Source organism: Hipposideros armiger, unplaced genomic scaffold, assembly GCF_001890085.2.
Source record: "Hipposideros armiger isolate ML-2016 unplaced genomic scaffold, ASM189008v1 scaffold_365, whole genome shotgun sequence".
Lineage (NCBI taxonomy): Eukaryota > Metazoa > Chordata > Mammalia > Chiroptera > Hipposideridae > Hipposideros > Hipposideros armiger.
In genome coordinates, this window is record NW_017731715.1 from 625243 (window position 1) to 647044 (window position 21802).

A 21802-nucleotide genomic window follows, 5' to 3' on the forward strand; every position below is an offset into this window, starting at 1 on the left:
ATTTCTTTTATGTGGCTGTTTTGTTTCCCCACGAGGATCCTAAACAGGGACAACATATTACACGTCACTTGCCTACACAGTGATCTGCAGAAACACTGAATCCTTAGTACTTGCCTGTATTCACAAACAGATGGGAATTTTTCCATTTATATTTATTTCTTCATTTATATTATTTAATACAGTGTGGCCTTTTAAACTTTCACTTGCAAACAATGACTGCTAGTATCACACGTGAGGCCCAAAGTGGAGTTAGCCTTCCTTAGTCCTGCTGGAGAGCTGCAAAAGATAACATATAATCAATTTTATATGATATTTTGATAATTCATATCCTGTTACTGAGAATTACAGCAACAACAACAACAACAAAACTAAAAACATTGTCCAGTTGATAATATGAATTTTCTCTCATCCCTTATATTTATCCATTTTCAAGACCACTTTCCATTTATTTAGTTTTCATTTCTGAGGAAATGTGGAAAACATATTTCCCTTGAGGTAGTTAGTCTGTTTGGAATGAATTATTCAAAGGGCAACCCGGCAATGTGTGGGCTTCTGTAGGTAACACGGCCATCCACCACTGTAAGGAAACGCAATATAAATAGATAAAGCAGTTAGCAGGTAATTACATGCATTAAAGAAAGATTTTCCACTTTCCAGGGGAGAATTATTGCAAGCTCCCACGTTGCACTGAACATGAATTTCAGCTATTAAATTTCATTTGCATAAAACTTTTTGTAACAGAATTTTTTCTACACCAGGATTTGGAGGTGGGCTACACAGACTCCTTAACTGGCAGCAGATACACATTTCAAGGCTCTTTGGAAATGTCCACCCTACACAGAAAACCCTATGTGAACAGCAANTCTTAGCTGTAGAGGGCAGTGTCACTGGCCCTCATATGTGGGATCTGAACCGGGGCCCTCTGGCGTCCCAAGCCAGCTCTTAACCACCGCGCCACTCGGCCGGCCCCCATTCATAAAGTTTTATTAGAACACGGTCACTCTCATACTGTCATGTATTGTCTAGGTATGACTGCTTTCATTCTACAATAGCAGAGTTGAATAATTGCAACAGAGATTATGGCCTGCAAAGTTAAAAATATTTATCGTTTGCCCTTTTACAAAAAAAATGTTGTTTACCCCCGATCTACTAGATTATGAGCTTCTAAGGGGGAGGAATCTCTCAAGCACCCAACCTGATGATTTGTATACAAGTATTGTAGGGTTTTGACACATGTCTCTTGCTGTCACACCACTGTAAACTTTTTAGTATTCAAATGTGTTTTGGGGCCAGCCGAGTGGCTCAGTTGGTTAAGAGCTCGCTCAAGAGTGCGAGCTCTGAGCAACAGCGGTTCGAGTCTAGCCCAAGCTGAGCTGCCACTGAACTCCCAACAGGTAGCAGGATGGCTCAGCTAAAACAAACAAACAAACAAACAAAAAACCAAATGTGTTTCACAGGATTCTGCTTCTATAAGCTAATAAAACTGAACGCACTAATTTCTTTATATTTCTATAGTTTGACACTCACCTAGTTTGATATTTGGCATATGAATTCTATAAAAGAATTTTTTAGCAGAAACTCCATGCTACAATAAGAATTTATCATACCAAAAAAGAGAAGTAATTTTATAGTCTTTGAAAAACATATAAAATAGATGTTCATGTTGAAATCTTAAAAATCACACTAATGTACCATTCAAACCTTAAATGTCAGTGCATAGAACTATGTTAGTGTTTTAGCATAGGAATAAATTAAGGATTAAAAAGTTCTAATTCCTGGCATCATCTCTCTTGAGGATAAATTCACAACTTGCATAACATTACACTTTAAAAACATTTATATTTAATATTCAATTTATTGAAACAAATAGAATTCTATATTTAGTTTTACAAAGTCAGATGCGACCTTTGTTCAGGAAAATATAGGTAAAGATGTAAGCATTAAACATTCTCAGAGTAGATTTGCAGGGTGAGGGGGCAGAGACTAGATTTTTTCCCTTGATCATTGGATAGCAAATGAACCAGACAATTCATAAGATACAATGGCACTAATCACTTAAGTTTCTCAGATATTTTTCTAGCAAAATTTCTTCTTTCTCTGACTTTTAATATATTTCATTTCTTACATCTCTCTGTTTTGCTCAGATTATCTAGGTTGCATGGGGCTGTTAGTATAATCAAGCAAGAAATCAATTCTAGCGGCATTGATGTCATGTGAAGTGTAGCCTATTGGGGGTACAGAGATGTCAACATGAAGTCAAGAGACCTTGGGTCTGTCTTTTCACCTTTCATCATCCAGGATGAAGAAGGGGACCCCATGCTTCCTGAGGGTCTTCCATTCTAACACTCCGAGAGCCTAAGTCAAATTTATTTCTCACATTTGTGATTGTCAAGTTATTGAACAGATTTAGATGAATCACATTCTTTATAATAATATAGAGATTGGGGCCTTTGTCCTTCTTCTTTTTCAAATACTCTATGTGCATCTACTAGTGTAGTAGCCCTATATTTAATAAGACAGTATGAAAGAGTTTTCAAGTGGTAAAAAAAGTTGTATAAATTTATTATTATTATTATTATTATTATGAAATAAAACCACAGAATGTTAGGGCTAGAAGGTTCTAGAGTTCACCTACAAAACATTTTCATTTCACAGATGAGAAAACTGGATGAGCTCCAGTGAGGTGAAACGCTGGGGATTCAAGCTTTTCCATGACTTCATGTGGCTCCGTTTACTGCTAATAATTATATTCCAAATCCTTGCTGTTCCTGAAATATTTGCCTATATTAGTTTCCTCAATTATAATTTTTTTGAAGCAACATTCTATTTTCTCACACTCTTACTTTTTTATTCCCATGGCTTGATTTCAACCTAGTCTCTGTGTCTGCAAAACATTGCATTCTCTGGTTAGGTTTATCAAACATTGATATCTAAGTAGTGTATTTATATTTCATCCAAGCATAAGAAGTATAGCTCATTAGAATTCAGGGCTAATAGCATAAGATGAAGAAAAAGAAACAAAGATGAAACGGGGAAATTTTTTGCCTTATCTGGACCAATTTTTATGTCAGATTCTCCTTCAAAGCTATGGTTTTATAAAAGGACATAAATTAATCTGTCAAATTATATCTTGTTAACCAGAAAAATCAGCAATAGTAGTAAGATACTTCTGGCAAGAGTCCATTCACTCAATCATTCAATAAACATTTATGGAGCCCTATAAATAGCAGGGCATTGCAGGAGACCCTGACTGAAAGGAACAAATTGAGTTCCTTCCTTTCTAGGAAGGAATTTGAGAACTAGTAATAATAACTCACATTTATTGAGTCCTTACTATGTGTCATGCCCCATGCTACGTATCTTACATGAATGATCTCTTTTGATGTTTATGACAATGCTATATCCTATTATATTGATGTCAAATTTAAATGAGATCCTCAAAAAGCTTCTAGGACAGTGCCTGGAGCATATTAGGTTCTCACAAAATATCAAGTCCCTCCCTGTCCTCCTTTTATTTTACAGGAAAGATCACCATCCTTTTTTCTAGAAACTATATCCCAGATAGTAGTAGATTTCCAGAGCTGACTGAATGATGCAACAACAAAAAAACCCCTGCTGATTGTACATAAGAAATATCCCCAGAGCCAAGGTGCAGCTTAGAGGAGTAGAATGAAGCTCCGCTAAAGACAGGCATGAAACAAATGCTCATCTGAAGGAGGCAGGGACTGGTGCACACAAGAGATGCTTGGAGATAGGAGGTAAACACAAAGGCTCTGCCGTAAAGGGTTGAGACAAGAAGAGGTCTGGGCTCTGCTTAGTCATGTAAAGGCTCATGCAATTGGGAGAGGCCCAGGTCCAAGGAACACACTGAGGAAGTGTGGGCAGAGGCACAAATGACAGATTGGAGCCTGTCTCATGATGCCCCAGCTTAGAGCCTTCAGAGCGTGGCTTCCAGAACCACAACAACCAACACTTTCCACAGAGATGGGGAGGAAGTTGCTAGAACAAACACTATCCTGCAACTTGCCCCAAATCTGAACCTAATCAAACCCCAATGTTTTTCTGAGGTTAGAAAAGGCCTGGCTTAGCATTTTTAAAACAATATCTATTTGCCTTTTGTCTCCTGTTTGTAGCCAGAAGTGAAAGTTCTAAAAACCCATTAAAAAGCTGGGGTTTATTTTATATTTATTTCTTTACTATATGCTTTGCTTAGCCAAAACCAGAAAATGCTGGAATGGCATAAATTCATTCTCCTGAGATAGCCAGATCAAAGTCCTCTGGAACTGCCTTGGCTAAGCAACTGAATTTTTCCATTCTTATCCAAACCAATGCTTCAATCCCTTGCAATTTACTCATATGCATCCACCTTCTCAAGTGTTCTGAGGCATTTCTTCCAGCACACACGTTGGCCTTCAAAGGCTAACAAGCAATGTGTGCTGGCAAAAGCTGTGTTTTCAAGTTTATACCTCCCAACCATCATCCAACAAAGGAACAAGAACTTCTGGCAACTTTGTCCACTCTATATATTCCATACAGAGGGAAAACATAGGAAAGGCGATATTAAAAACCCTCTTGCATAGAGATTTATTATTTGCAATGAATTTTGCAATTTTACCCTGCTCAATTATCCTCCCTTTTAAGTATAGAAATTGCTTTGGCCAAGTAAACTTTTAAGGCAGCTCATGTCATCCAACCAGCAAATTTACTGGAAAGCTAGCCTTGTTCCTTTCTTAAGGCCTCAGAGAGATATGTGTCCCCCTTTTTACTGGAGGGGGAGGGGGTGTCCCCAAAGTTGCCCTATCAGAAAAGTTGCATTTTTATTAGACCCACAATTTACATTTATCACTCTATAGGTTACCCTTATTCTAAATGACTTTGATCCATAGATATATTACCTTTCAGGAAATTATTAAAAGTATAATGTTTTATGTGCCACCATCTTAATTTTGTCTTCATTAAAAAAAATCAGTTTATCTATAGTAGATTTTTGCCACGATAATTCTTATCTTGATTTTCTTTTTTCCATGAGCTACAACAGCAGATTAGAGTTTGTCTTACTAAAAAAATCAACTCTGAGAGAACTTTCCACCTTTTCAATAGGATGAAAACTGTTTATGATGTGACCCTTCTTAAAGCTGCTGAGAAAACATCATAATAATGTTCTTTCTTGCCCAGGACATCTTTCAGCCTCAGAGCCCCTTTGGATACTAAGGTATTTCTTCAAGGATTTTATACAGCCTTGGCTATGCCATGCAGTATATTCGAGGCCATGTTCATTAGCCCAATTTTTTTTTCTAATGCCAAATGAAAAACATGTTTATGATCAGGTAGATGAACTTCTAAGGTCAGAGTCCCTGTCTCAATTTCTGATGTTTCCAAAATATACAAGTGATTCTTTAGCTTCATAAACCCCCACCTGCTTCTTTTCATGTAATTTGCCTTTGTTCAGTTATTTTGCACCACCCCTGGAGTGTTTTCAAATACATTTCAAACCCCCAAGCAACCCCATTTCAGCTGATTGACTTCGGAGAAGTCTAATGCCGGCTAGGCATTTTGCTGCAGCCCCATTTAGACTCAGCAGGAAGAGCAGATTTAAAAGGCAGATTACGTTTTTTAGCTTTTTAAAAACTGCTTTATTAGAGAGGCTAAAAGCCACAGTGGTGGTAAGCTGAATTCTTTTGAAATACAAGCAACTTGAAGACATCTAGGGAGCCGTCCCTTGCCTGCGGAGCTCCTCCCTTTAGGTTTCAATGGTGGCAGGGACCAGCTGGCTGCAGGCATTTTTCTTAAGGGCCCTTGTGGCTCCAACAACAGAATCCATAAAAGCACCAGAGAGATTTCATGTAAGAGTCGGAGACATTTGAAAAGTAGCTCACCAAGGTTCCCACCCCTGGACTCCTGGCAGGCCATTTTGTGTGAAAGGGTTGGTTTTATACTGGCCTCCATTAATTGTAGGGGTTGGCCAAGGGGCAGTAGGTAGAGTACCATGGTGAGGATGTGAAAAGCCACTTAGAGAAGAAAATACCTGCAGCCCTGATTTTTATGGCAGGCAGCTAGGAGTCTAAATGGATAGGTAAGTAGAGATAGATAGATGATAGAGGATAGATAGATGATAGATGATAGATACATAGATAGATAGATAGATAGATAGATAGATAGATAGATAGATGATAGAGACATAGATAGATTGATAGATACATGCCACAGAGGTGGCTCCTACTTCAAATGTCATCTTAAAACACACGTGACAGGTCATGCATTTGGGGATCTGTTTGAACTAAGCCAGGAGTTAGTTGTAAACTGGTTGAGGGTCAATGAAAAGAAGGTGGGTATAATGAGGATTCTAGAGAATCAGTGAGATTCCATATGGAAGGTTTTGTTTAGAGGTTTGAGATGTAATGAATACTCCTGGGTTTCAAGAATGTTTATAGAGAAAGTTCACTATGAAGCAGGCTGGATCCTATGGAAAGGCAAGATACAGGCTTAAACTGGAGATCTAATTAATCAGAAAAGGCAAGTGTATGGCATCTGTGCTGCCACCCACTCCCTCTGTGCTCAAAGTGAACATCAGCAACTAACCATAGCTTTTATGCCAAACCTAGACACGGCCTTAGCATCTTCTCAGCAAGCCTCTGCAATCATGGATTAAATAGGAGACATTCCCAAAGATGTCCATGGATCAGTTTAGAACCCAACATAAATGTCCATGAGTGGGACAACAGGTGAGAGAATTGAGGGAAGCTGGCAGGGTGGGGACTAGCAGAATGTCAAGTGCATGCCCCACTGAACAGGGCAGCAGGTACTCAGCTTCAGATGTTACCCCACAGGAATCTGTCACCAAGATTTTTCAAGAGTAAATAGAAATCCAATTATGACTTGGAATCTCTTGATTTTTTTAAATGTTGGATCCAAAAAGAGGGGGGAAAGTCATGTGGGCCAAACCAAATACTTACGCAGAAAAAAAATAAAAATAAAAATACACCTGTGGGCTAATGTAGCCTCCAGGCTTAGAAAAATTGAAGAAAGATTCCAGTTTGCTCTTATCTTGCCCGAACTACCTTGCTACCATCGGCAGCTTAAAAACTAAAGTAAACCGTCTCACTAGGGCTTAAAGAGGGCATGTGACAAATTGCAGAAAATTATAGCCAACATTTTGTGGTTGCTGATCTCCCCTGAGTTACACACTAGCAGAGGCCTGAAAAAAAAGGGCAAACTTCAAAGATCAAAGTTTCCACAGCGGCAGAGGGGACCATTCCACCAGCTTGCTTTTGTCCAGACCCTCCCCTACCCCAGCCCCATTTTGTCAATCACAAAGCAGTTGTCTCAAGCTCAGAGTCTGACACTGTCAGAGGCTAATGACATTGTCAGAGGCCCTTTGCTTGTGGCTTATTTCAATGTTCCAACCCTCCTGGTCTTGGTCCCCCTTTGGGTTGTTTACATACAATTTCCTGCTGGGTGGAACTTTGTTTTTCCTTTCCTTCTTTTGAGGCTGTTGTTTTTTCTTAAAATAGGAGGTCATTTCAGGCAGAAATGTGTTTTCGTCTCCTTGCTTCCTCTATGGCTGGGACTGGGGCCCTTTTGGAAAGAAGGAAATTTCCACTTTGTTTACAAGGAGGGATTGGTTTTCTTTGGATGTCCCATTAATTTGCTGGGTAGGGAGTTTGGAGCTCCTAAGATTATCTAAGGAGATCAAGAAAGTCATTTTAAAGCCATTTCTTTGTTTTCTTAAAATGTTATACACTTTGTTTTTCTTATTCTTTTTCTTTAACCAGTTAGCGTTTTTCCAGTGAATCTTAGCTTCCCATATGTCTGTCCCTGCATTTCAGCTCTCCACATTGTCTTCCCAAGATCTTTCAGCTTTCATTGTCAATCTGGATAATTTAACCAACATCCTGGACCAATTCCAGCATGAGTCATAGTTTTATACTTTGGGTTGGAAAAGTAATTTTCCCCTTCCCTTTAAAATGCAGCCATGACCCATTACTGTTACTGGAAAAGACAGACTCAATCATGCATACCTTTCTGCACCCCATCCTCCCATCGTCACAGGCTACATCTGTCAAGCCATCCATCACCCACATCAAATAATGTCAATATGCACCCAGACAGGTGTGAACTGTTCTAGGCACCATTGAAAGATTATCCTGGCCTCTGGAAGAATAGATTCTAAGATAAAACATTATCTGGAAAAAAAGTTTCCAGTGCCTCCAAAGCCGAACAGAATCAAATCTTTCTAGGTAACTCTTATGATGACTTTGATAGATTTGATGCAAAAGAAATATTAATTTTAAAATACTCTATTCAAGGCCACTTGCAATATGTGATTTACTTAAAGGACCATGTTCACTAAAAATAATACTCAAGCACCTCAATTGAATGAATTCAAGTGATCATATCTCAAATTTGATTGTTCAATTCCATTCCATTGCTTTTCATTCCATTGCTTTCCATTCCATTCCATTCCATAAATGCTTATTGTTTATTCTAACACTGAGAACAAAGGTAAATCATGAAAAGTAAGGCAGGTGATAAGAAAGATTGAGATCAGGAAATATGTGACCAAAGCATGTTAGAATGGTGGTTAGGACCATGGATTTGGGGTCAGGCAGATGTGGGATGGGTTTTCAGCCACATTGGTTGTAGCTGAGTGGCCTCAGGCAAGTTACTCACTATGTCTGTTCTTCAATTTTCTCATCTGTAAAATAAGGATAATAATAGTACCTGCTTCATATAGAGTCGTTGTCGATTAAAAAGTTAGACATAGTAAGTGCTCATCACTACCAACATAGCAATCATTCTAACCTTTATAGGGCACTTACTCTGCATCAGTCACTGATTTTACCTGGATATTTTGATGCAGTAGGTATTATTAGTATTATCCTCATTTTACAGATGAGGAAATTAGGGATTCAGAGAAGTTAAATAACTTATCCAGGGCCACAGAACTACTAAGTAACCAAGGCAGGATTCCAACCCAAGTAAATTGGCATTGAGCCTGAGCCCTTAACCACTATGTAGCTTTTATTATTAACATCTTTTTAATGTGTAATGAGTCTTCATTATTCCAGATGGTGTCCACTCAAAATGGCAGTTCTGTTCTCTATAAAATCGAGAGAGAGAGAGAGAGAGAGAAAGAGAGAGAGAGAGAGCAATTTGAATACCATGACTGGGTTCTACTTCCTAAGTCAGAAGAATAACTGATATATTTTAAAAATATATTTTCTATAGTATAAAAAGAAAAAGGGGATTCTAATGTATTTTTGGTTTTATGTAACCAAGAATTAGTTACTTAAAACCTCTTGTTCCTCATAGCATTCTGGTTAACTGAGGTTTTTCTGTATAATTAAATAAATTTGAATTTTCAAATACAAAAATTAGAAATTACAAATAGCTTTAATTCCTAAAGGTACAAATGCTCTGATTTATCTAGTTTCTAAAGAAGCAAATATTTTAAAGTACATTTTTGGTGAAAGTCCAAGTAACATTTTCATTATTCTGAGAAATGAAATTTGAAGAACTGGAGGTAGTAGGAAGGTATGACATCAGAAACAGAAATATCAAACATGGCCAGAAATTTGTCACAGTAATAAAATCTTATAATCAAAAAATTAAATATCATAGAATATGTTTGCATATTTATAACATATGCTGTCCTTGAATATAGCTTACATTTTATTTTATATTTTACTTCACCATGTATGACCTCATTTGACTTGCATAGGAAAAATATATTTAATATTGGATGAGGTAGACAGTAGAAATAGTATCACTTCATTTTATGTAGTAAGAAACTGAGGCTCAGAGAGCCAATGGCTTGACCTAAGTCATACAGCTGGTTACTTGCAGAGCCAGGATTGATCATTTCCTACTATGTCTACTGAATTACAATCCCCAATAACACTTTCGCTGAGCTTAGTTTGACAGTTGACTTAGACCAAAATGGCTCTTCCCCAAGGGCTGGGGATCAGGAATGATTTCTGTGGGGGGAAAGTCCAGAAAAATAGGTGGTAATGCATATGGGTACAGCCTCCCAAACCACCTCAGGAGGCCCTTGGCGGTGTTGGAAGAAAAGGGTTCATTGGCAGGAGAGGGAGAAGTTACAAAGGGCAAATGTCCCAACTTTCCCACATCTGGCTATACTCATCCCGCATTTTATTTTGTCTGATAACTACTGGCTCTTTAGTCAAACTCCACAGATTGAATCCTGGCTCCAACATTCGCTAACCTCTTTTCGCTTCATTTCCTTGTTGGTAGCATGCGATTCATAACACTACTGATTTTGTAGGGTTGGTGTGAGAATTCAGCAAGGGATCCCATGTAAAAGGTTTAGCATTATAACTGACTCATTGGAAGTACTTAATAAACATCAACTATTATCATCATGATTATTTCATGCAGAGATGTAAGTGGCAGAGCCAGGATTTGAACCCAGCCAACCAAACTCCAGAGACCAATTTCTTAACCACAATCCCATACCACCTTTGTACTTGTTCCATCTGTCCATCTGGCCAGCACTTTCTCTAGATACCTATCAGCATGGCTCCCTTCCTTTCTCCGTTCAGGCCCCTGCTCAGACGGCACTACCTCTGAATGACCTTTCCTGGCTGTCTGATCTAAAACAGTACTCTTGTGACTCTATCTTTAATCTGCTTCAATTTTTTTCTCGTAGCACTCATTGCAACTTGGTACAATACTGAATATTTATTTGATTATTTATGGGTTGTTTTCTCCATCATTAGAAAACAAACTCCATGAAGGTAGAAGCTTGCTTGGGCTCACATTTGTAGCCTTATTTATTGCCTAGAACACGTTCAATGATGTGCTGCATATACGTCTAAATTAATAAGGAAAACAACTAGCAGCAGCAACTGACATATTGAACCACTGTCAGCAGTGGAGCCAAAATATGGATAAGATCTAGTTCCTACTCTTAAGGGACTGGCACCGTAGCTAAGAAGGGGCTCTGGGAAGGTTGACAGAAACAAACCTAACCTCCATGATAGTGTCCCAAGGTTGAATGAGTGATACCTAACTTCTGGGCACTCACACCCTGATTTTTATCTTCTTGCTAAGGTGCTGACTTCTGTACCAAGTCAGTCTGACAGTCTAACCTTCCCTAATGAAATGTTCTAGACACAAATCTCATAAAATCAAATGATAGAATTTCAGAAAGCCATTTCAAGAGAGTTTAAATGCTCAACCCCACTATCTCTATGAAATCAGACATATCATTTTCTTGGAGGTGAGATTCCCCAGAGCTTCTCAGAGAAGGTACGTTGAGTTCTACTCAAAGCACATTTCTTCCCAGTATAATCTACTCCCAAGAGTAAAGTGGGGAAGTAGATACTTTACAATTGCTAAAAATCTTGGGAGAGTGAAAAGCAAAATAGGCACTCAGCCTCATTCAGCCCAAACTACTGAACTGTATCTCCCGTGAGTGAGTCATTAATCAATCCCATTAAGTTATAATTCTTTGCCAAGCTAAGAAAACACAACCCAAACAGTAGCACACATTTCCTCCCCTTGCCATTTACCCCTAAATATGAAGAGCAGCCTTCTAAAAACTTCAGTCTTCCTGAGATTAGCAGGTCTGCAAAATGTCCATTAGACTTGCCCAGAGAGAAAATGTGCCAGATTCGATGAAGTGAGAGAACACTGCTTGATTCTGACCACTCACACTCAAAACGATTTCCATAGCCCAGATAAAGCAATGCAGAGCTGCACAGGATGGCATGATGAAAATAAAACAAATCATGTACAACATGATTTCCCTCTGAGCTGCGTTCTAAGTCGTCCCATGGCGGATAGTTGTTAGCTAACACAGAACAGACCCTAGGCTTCTGAAGAGCAAATCCTTTTATGACAAATGACACTGTGTGTGTGTGTGTGTGTGTGTGTGTGTGTGTGTGTTGATGAATGGTGACCACAGAAAAATGGCGTGCTATAATGCAACCATCGATGACTACAGCTGAGGAAGACTGCACTGTACCTCATCAGATAGACTCATGGTGATCGGGTGTGATAGACCAAAGGGATAAATGGCCACTGGGGCACTCAAATCCACACTCATAAAAACAAAGGAATAGCAAGTGCCCAGTGTGGCTTATTTAAAGGGGAACACAATGGGACATAATTTATCAAGTGTCTGATATGTGCAACATTATGGATGAGGGGTTAAAGAGATAAAGATGCCCAAGACACATACCTGCTGCCAAGAAAGAGGAAAATACTAACTTATATGTGACCTCACTTAATTTGGTTCTCATAAAAATCGAGTAGGGTAGACAGAGCAGGTTCTGTAACCCCCATTTTACAGATAAGGAAACTAAGTGGTGTGCCCAAGTCGTAACATGAGTGAGGGGTCTGCAGCTGGGACTTGACTCTGAGTCCTGGGCTCTTCCTACACCACCCTGCAGCTGGCTCTGTCTTTAGACAACTGTGGAAAAGGAAGTCTTCCTTTAAACCTAATCCTTAGGTATGTTAGAATCTGACTGACAACACTAAACTTTTAATCACTTCAATATATCATTGCAAACATTACTTAACTTTCATTCATAAAACCACAATATGCCCACATGACCACAATAGCCAAATGATCTCAAAACAGAAAGAAGCTCTGCGTCCACTCCCATTACAGTTCAGGGTCCAAGGATGGCAGGCTGGATCCGCGGTGCCCAGGAAGATCAGAGGGTCCTGGAATTCTGGCTTTGCTCTGGGTTGGATCCTAAATAGTTAGAAGTGGCCCAGGCTTAGTACATTTACTCTCTGGTTTACAATTGGGTCTGTCTTTCAGCTCCTTCACCTGGCTTCCTTTCAGCTTTTATTGTACTTTTGGTTTAAATTTCATTTCCTGACATTTTTGATCACCAACTATTATGCCTTCATCATTGCAATTATAGTAGCACTCTCATCTCTACCTCTGTTTCGAATGAAACCTACCTTGTATTATTGTTATTTATATATATTTTACTGTCACATCTGAATTTAAAAGTCCTTGAAGACAGTATCTGTAGTCAAATATTATGTCTTAACTAACCAGCACAATGTTTTGAATTTGATAAGTATCCAGTTTGTTGAGTAAATAAATGAATCTTTCTCTGGTTTCCACTCACCCCTGTATCTTCTTCCAAGGACTTCTGCTTGACTTCAGTCCAGTCTTATCTCTAGAAGGTCCCATTTTACTAATTGTCTTTTATTTATCCAGCTGAGTTATATGTATTTGTTTATTTTAAGCATTTCTTGAGCCCATATTGAGGAAAAGTTCATAAAATTTTCAACTGTCTCAAAAATGTTTCTTAAGATCCAGTCAAACCAGGATCATTATGGATGGAGAAAAATTATTTCTCTGTATTTGAAGGAGAGGGATTTTCTTTTCCCCAGAGCTTTGAAATGCCCACTGAGCAAAGGTTTTAGTTTTTCCTCAGTTCTGAATCTTTGGATCTACTGGCAAATTAGAAACTCCTGGCAAAACAGACCTTAAAGAGAGTGAGGGGAGCTGGGAGAGAGATTAGAGCATGTAATTTAATCTCCTCGTTTTACATATGAAAAATGGAAGCCCCAAAAATGGTGCTGTAATTTGCCCAAACTCCTCCCGCTCCGAAAGGCCCAGGACTAAAATCCACATGTCCTACTTACCGGTCCTTTGTGGTGTTTTCTTATTCCACCATTCCAAACTGTCTCTCCTAAAGAAAATAAGTCCTACTGATATATTAGTTTCTGTTTTTATTGAATTGGCTTGCTTTGTTGAACCCTCTTCCTGTTCTCATGCCTGTGCAAAGCACTAGGACACTGAACTAAGAAGACCTTCCGTCCCCATGGCTCCAAGAAGCCACCATCAGGTGAAAAGGCACATGGGCCGCTGCCATTTTCCCTACTTAGACAAGATATCCTTGTTTTAAATTGGTCAGCCTAGAGTCCTTCAGTAGCTGGCAGAGCTAAGAGTCCTCTGTGACTACATTTCCATCTCAGCTACCTCATTTTCTAGTCCAACCTTCTATTTTTTCATATTTTGCTTTTCTCATATTTACTCTCGTATTTATTTGTTTTGTTTTTTAAGATGTGATAATTTTATGGGCTATTACTTGAATTTAAAAGAAAATACAAAAACATTATATAAAAAAAGATGAGCTTATCAAATTCAGTATATTAAAGCAAGCTGTAATAGACCCCTAACTCTGAAATCAGAAGATTAGAGTTCAAATCCAGCCTCTCGCCATCTTTGTGACTTTTGCCGATGACTGAACTTCTCGGTGTCCACGTGTAGAATAGAGGTAGTAATTCTGTGACATAGAGTCTGAGGGAAGTTGAGTGAGAAGCCATTCAGTGGGTCTGGGCCAGTGCCTGTTGTGGTTCATAGGCTCTCACTGCATGTTGACTGAATCTGAAACTGAAGGGTTTTCAGGAATGTAAGAGCAACTTTGTCGATCACAGTTTCTTTCACCAGTTTCTCTTTTCTTATACCATCAGCACTTTCCACTGCGTGCTTTAGAAATACCAAATTAATTTTTAAAACTCAAATTTAAATGAAATGGAAAGATATCATGGGGCTTATTACTAAACTACTTATTGCATATGTACCTCTTAAGAGCTTAGTAAAGAAAAGTATTTACTCAAGAGAAGTAGATTAAATAGTTGTTAAATTCAGGCAACATTGCTCTTAGGAGGGCAGCAGCAGAACTTTGGATGTCATCCAGAGGAAAACATTAAACAGCATGAATACGAAATCTTTCAGAGTGTACTAGAAAATAAGAAATCTGCACTGAATTGAACATTAAAGAAGTCCTCTATTTTTCTTCTTTTTTGTGGAGATCAAAATGGCAGTCTGAACAACCATTTTTTAAAATGAAAAAAAAGCCATGTTTTTAAAAGCAATTCCTAAATAGTATTAAAATTAATAAGTTATCAGCAAGTGAATGACCACAATCCACATATTTTCTTATTACATTTTACCTTCCACTTATATATATAGATTTCAGATAATCTGCCTCCATGGTTTGAATTCTACTAACTCCTCCTTACATTATATTATAAGCATTTTCTATTCATTTAAATGGCTGCATTAATAGAGTTCATCATGCTGCCGAATCTAAATTGAATTAAGTCTTTTCCTAATCCTAGACATTTACTTGGAAGTTCAATTAAATTCAGTGATTAACAGGTTTTTAAATAGCTCCTATAGTTTTCAAGTCAGAATTCCCTTGCATTCCCGGTCCCAGTGGCCATTTCAGTTATGCCAAGTATGGTAAGGACATATCAAACAAAGAAGTGTACAAGATAATCAAGCCCTTAACACAAATGTTATGGGGAAGAGAGGACTGTGAGGAGCAGGAGAGGCACAAAAATAAACGAACAAACAAACAAACACTTGTTTCAATGCTTGTCTTCAGTTATTGGCCTGAATGATTATTTGGTTCCCTTATGTGAATTTATTTCACCAGCCAATTTTTCTAATTCTGTATTCCCTTTGGCCAGGTAGAAATAGCCTAAAAATAGGTGCAGAAAAGAATTCTGGATAGATTTTACTGTGTGTATATCTGCATTGATTTATGTCCTGTCTTGTTATAAAAAGCATTTAAGGCCTCTCACTTTGGGGGATTTTCTGAAGGACTTAAAGTCTTTAACAATGCAAATTTGTTCCTGTTTCTTTTTTTTTTTTATTCCTAGAGCATTTCCATCAGTTATAGAAGTTGAATTACATTTCTTAGATTCTACCTCATACTACAAATATATATTTTAATTCCTTTTTATTTTACTCTCTAGAAATCAGTTTGACGTGAACAGTTTCATATCAGCATTCAGGGGTTATTACAAAGGTCTTACATTTATTTGTCTTTGTTATATCTCTTGGGTAATTACAACCTGGATGGAGTATTATTTGTTCAACCTTCTAAGGTCACAGAGCAGTCTTTTCTGGTTTATGTCTGTGTTAATCAGCTAAGAAACCATGGGTTAAGTTATGAAAAAGCTCCACATTGAAGATTTCTGAATGCAGAGCTTCACAGTAACACGAAACTAGCTGGGCTTTGGAATCCTAACTGTACAGGCCTGGGAATGTCCCCTCGTTTGCTGCAATGTGAAATCATTCCATCACCACGTTTGCTAACAATTTGCATGGTTTTGGTTTGGTTTTTTTGGTCTGTTTGTTTTAGTACTTACTATGTGTCAAACTTTCATATTTTGGAAGTGGGAGAAGGATCTGATCTCTAGCAAATATAAATCTTCGCACTTGTATGGAACTTTAGAATTGAAAGTTTCTCCATGTGTGCCCCTCACAACAACCCAGTGAGATAGACAGGACAGGAATGATCATCCCCATTTTATAGGAATGAATCTGAAACTCAGATTTTGGGATTTACTTAAACCCATCAGAACTAAAAAACGGAAAAAACTTGGTTCATACCCAGATATTCCTGTCCCTAATCCAACTGCTTTCCACCACTCACAGCTGTAATTAAGACATTTACTAAGTAATTCTCCCATTTGAGGGTTTTCTGTAATTCCTAGTTGCAAATTAGTTTTACAACAAGCCAAGCAAGTCTAGGAGAAAGCTGTGTGCTTGTGAAATGACTTCTTCCTTTGATGTGCTTGTACTCTCTGTGGAATTGACCCAATAGTTAATTCTATCCCCCACTAAAGAGCCCATTTTATTAGCTGAGATGGTACTTAATAAAGAGGGAGACTTCTCAAAGCGGCTAACAGATTGGAGCTTCCTAAACCACATTTTGAAGGGACAAGAAACGTTGCTCTGCCTGGCTGGTGGTAAATCTTCAACAAACCCAGGTGGCTTTTCTCCTGGGTTCCCATATTTCCTCTCTCCACTCAGCCAAAATCCACATTCCTTTCCCTGTCACCACACACAATTTGACCCCAGGCCAGGGTGGCAGCTTCCTTTTGAGGTCACAGCCAGTGCTGCTCTGTGGACTCCCTGGCAGTGGGCATTTGGGGACAGCTGCTGACCAAGCCTGCTGCAGCAGCCCCTGAACTTTACCTGACAATGGCCTTGTGTTCTCCGTGGCTCCCCGGGAGGAAGACCCATCCTGCTCAGCCCAGGCCTCCCACCAAGTGTGTTTCTTGGGGCCTTCAACCGAAACAGGATGGTGGTTGAGTGTTGGAGTTTACTTGGCCACCATTACCTCCTCCTCACCCCCAGCTCCTTAATTCAGCCAAAGGTGTCAGGACACCACCCCAGAAAGTTTGGGGATTCTTGTGAAAAATGTGAATATCTTCTATGTCTTTCTTTTTCTCCCTCTGCTGGTTTGAAAAGACCTGAGGGATGGGCCCGTTGAGAAGAGATATTTTTGCATCTTGTTTGGGGAAAAAAAAGTCCTTGTCCAAATATCTGAGAACATTTTTATTATGAAAACCTGAGATGAACCACTGTGACACAGATTGATGCCCTCTCAGCAAGGTCAGAGAACAACAGCACCGTCTGCTGGACAGAGGACTGAATTCTTTGGTGGCGTCCTGTGCAGTGGCCCTGAGGAAAATATGGCTGATGCTGTGGGCTAGTGTACAGAATGAAAAGCCATGAAAGAGACTCTAGCCATTTTACACTCAGCAGGTCCTGTGAGAGACAACTGCTATGCGGGACTGTTCCCCAAATAAATTCCAGGTCTTGAGAGTTGCCCTTAACAAAATGAAATGTTATGCCCTATACATCCATGCCATCCCCATACATCTACGGTCATTTTTATGAGGCTGCCTCTACCATCAACACTTACTAAACACTCTCTCACCTTGACACCCACATATTCGTTCTTTTATTTATTCATTCGGCATCAGACCTTGCACTAGGCAGTAGGGATAAGTAAGATCCAGTGTCCTCAAGCCTTTCTGTGGTCATCCAGGGCTGGGCCTGGGCAGGAACCTGTTTTCCCACACTTTCTCCATCAACTTCCTTTCATTTCTTGTCTTTTCTTTCAGCTCCCCTCTGAGTCCTGTACTCTGCTAAGTGGAATATTGGCATCAACCAGGCTGCTACATTAACCAGGTAATCTGTTTCTTCTCGCATGTCAATACAAACTCTTGGGTCCTTAAAAAAGCTGTTCGAGAATGATCTTAAAGTTAAGATAGTCAGGGAATTTGACATATACACAGAGGATAAAGGGACTGGGGTGTTGGATATATGTCCCTCAACCAATTATTATTGTCAGTGGCTGCCTTTTTAATTCATGCAAATGGCCAGCTCTGGCCAACAGATTAGAACACAAAGAAAGCTCAAATTTCCTTAAGTAGAACTGCTTGGTATGAATATATCTTTTTTATTTTCCAGTATTAATGAATATGTGCATAAAAATATATAACCAAGTCTTTAAAATCAAGCATGCCACAATAATATCATCAGGAAGAGAAAATAAATGAGGTAATACTGAGTCAGAATACCTCTCTGTAGATGTTGTGGAAATGAAGGAAAATAAATATTTGAGCCATCTACTCTTTATTAGAACAAACTTTCTCCCGCATAGAGATTATTTGCCCAGGGCTTCATAACACTCAGATGAGGCAAAGCCCAAAGTATGGTATAGACTCAAGGGGCTGGAAAAGTTTTGGGGATCCTTCTCCTTTAAAAGCCAAACTAATCCAGACCTATTATATCGACCTTATTATTAAAATTTTTCTAGGCAAATTAATTTTATGTCTTGTTCTATTGTCCCATTGCAGTAGTTAAAATATATGCATCATCAAAAAATGTCTAACCTCTAATTTAAAGCTCCAGATTAAATTTAAGCCTGTGTTCTGGGGGCAAAGGGGAGTGAGATGGGGTGGAATAAGGATGAGAGCATCCATTAATCAGCCTTCTCTTTGTAACAGCTCCTGTATTCTTGAAGTCTGCGTCTAATTCCATTTATAAACATTTCTTTTTCATTATAAGCAATTCCAGATTGACGGGTTGGTTCAAATGAGCCACAGTCTCTGCAACTTTTTATTAAATTTGTTAACAATAACTCATAGTGGTATGGTAAATTACAGTCACAGAGTGCCTTTTTAGGCTTTATCTGTTGTCCTTTTTGTTTATTTGGGAGAGAAAGATGGGTGATTTGAATACTTGTGGATAGCTATTAACTCATTCTTTCACTAACTTCTCTCATTAAGAGTCACAAGTTTCAAATTTAGCCAGAAGCCCTCGGTTTCTACTTCTAATTTCTGAAAAAATGATGTGAAATTTTAAAATAATGACAACAGTGTTTTTAGAAATAAGATTCTCCAGTCACCCATATATCTTGAACAGTGTTTATTATATAGGAGAGCAGTTTTGCTGAAGATAACTTACATTTGTCATAGAATAGGTTTTTCTCCTGTCCTGGGGTTTCTATGTTGCAGTCTGGAATAGAAAGGAATTCTATCATCCACACTGATTCCTGCCTGCAACTTCAACTTTCTAGAGATCAGAGTGGATCTTTTGTCTATATTGTCACCATGAGTGACAGGGTAGCATTGTGCAGTGCAGTAGGTCAATTCATGGCAATAATAATGATTCATGGCATAATAATAATAATAATAATAATAATAATAATAATAATAATAATAATAGCACTTCTTCCTTAACTGGTTCAGGAAAATCAAAATGATGGTCTCAAATAATCTAATTTCATCTTTCAGGGCAAGCCATTCTTGAGCCTATTGTTACTTAAGAGAGGGATAGATTATGGTATACTTGCTTCCCAGTTAAAAGTCTTACTGCTATCCATCAATTTTACCCTACTTTTGTCTGTATCTAATCATCATTTTAAAAAATTTGAAAATTTAAAAAAATAAAAGGAGGGAGGGAGGGAATTATTCCTAATGAGCAAGGATAAAAGATCTATATCCTTGAGTTTCAAAATAGTCATTAGCTTTAGAAACCCACTAGTCTAGCTGAAAATCCAATCATATGATTATCTAACAATTTTTTTAAATGAAATTTTCTGGCCAATTATTACTCCCTTGGAGCATTCGGTTTGGTCCTTTACCAACAGAGACCAGGCATTTTAACATCAATAAAAAAGCATTTCCAAGAAACAGTGCCATTCTGTTTTCTAGTAAAATACAAGAACCTTTCAGGATTTCTATACCAGACAGCACATTTTACTAATATAGGGTACAAACCTTTCTGATGACCAATATTAAAACTATAAGCATGTGTACCATTTCAGTTCCACTTTAAGAAACGTATTCAATAGAAACAAGTGAACACATACACTAAAATACATGTACAAAGATGTTCATCACATTGCTGTTTATAAAAGTGAAAATTGGGAAAATTAAATATTAAATGTTCCTCAACTGATGATACATTCCTGAATTATAACACTGTATAAGCACCAAAAATGATGAAATCTTTCTCTATAGACAGTGAAATATATATGTGTATGTGTGTGTGTGTGTGTGTGTGTGTGTGTGTGTGTATATATATATATATATATATATATATATATATATATATATATACACTCAGGATACATATGTATTCAGGATGCCTATAGTTGCATAAAGAAATGTATCAGGCCTTTTCTTCTTCAAAAAGTGTTTTACATGATGTAGAAGAGAAAGTGTGAATGGAAAAAGCCTTCAAAGAAATGTGTCACAATGTTAACAGCCATTGTACTTAGGTAACCAGCACTTGTACCTGGGATCACAAGTGAATGTACTCTTCTACTTTATATTTAAAAATAAAATATTTAAAAAATATATATATATATATATATATATTTGTTTGTTTGTTTTTCCAGGATGTATATCTTTCATAATTTTAAAGCTAATTTCACTTTGGGGGGAAAAAAGTAACTCTTAACAACAGAAAATGTTTTATTAAGGTTTTGTCCTCCTCAAAGGAAACCACTCATGTGCAGGAAAAAATTCTATGCATAAATACAGTAAATTCTATTGGGTTGTCAGAAAAGTCATGATGTATTGTGTCTGTTTTTCAAAAGTCATTTATATAAAGAACAAAGATCAATCAATGATATATTGCCCATTTTGTTCAATAACCTTTTGCCATCTTTCAGTGAGTTTCATAATTCCTTGTTCATAGAAGGGCCTGTCTCTATTTGTGAAAAACTGAACAAGGTGCTGATTTACAGCCTCATCTGAATTGAATGTTATACCACGCAAAGAGTTTTAAAGTGGAAACAAGTGGAAGTCTGATGGCGCAAGGTGAAGCGAGTATGGTGGGTGTGACAACACAGCCCATCCAAGCTCCAATAATTTTTTTTCCTTTTATTTCTTTTTTTTAGTTATTTTTTATTATGAAATACACATTTTTTAGAATTAGTTTCAGCTGTATATCACAGTGCAATACTTATACTTTTTACCTCTCAAAGTGACAACCCTCCTCCCCCAATCCACCACCCCATTTCCCCCCAATATCATACATATCTATTACAATTCCCTTGACTCCACTCCCACACTATACTCCACGTCCCATGAATATATATATATATATATATATATATATATATATATACACTTATAGTTGACTTACAATATTATACAGCATCAGCTTCAGGTGTACAGTGCAGTGATCAGGCCTCTTCAAGCTCCAATAATTTTTGACAGGTGATCAAACTTGTGTGTGGTCTCACGTTGTCACGATGGAACACAACTCCTTTACAATTAACAAGCTCTGGACGTTTCTGGATGATGGATTCATTCAAACTGTGTAATTGCCAACAGTACACATTTGAATTGATTGTTTGGTTCCTCGGTAGGAGCTCAAAAAACATGACACCCTTAAAATCCCACCACACTGAGATCATAACCTTCCTCTGATGAATGTCTGCGTTTGATGTCGTTTGAGGTGAATCATCACATCGGGACCAAGACC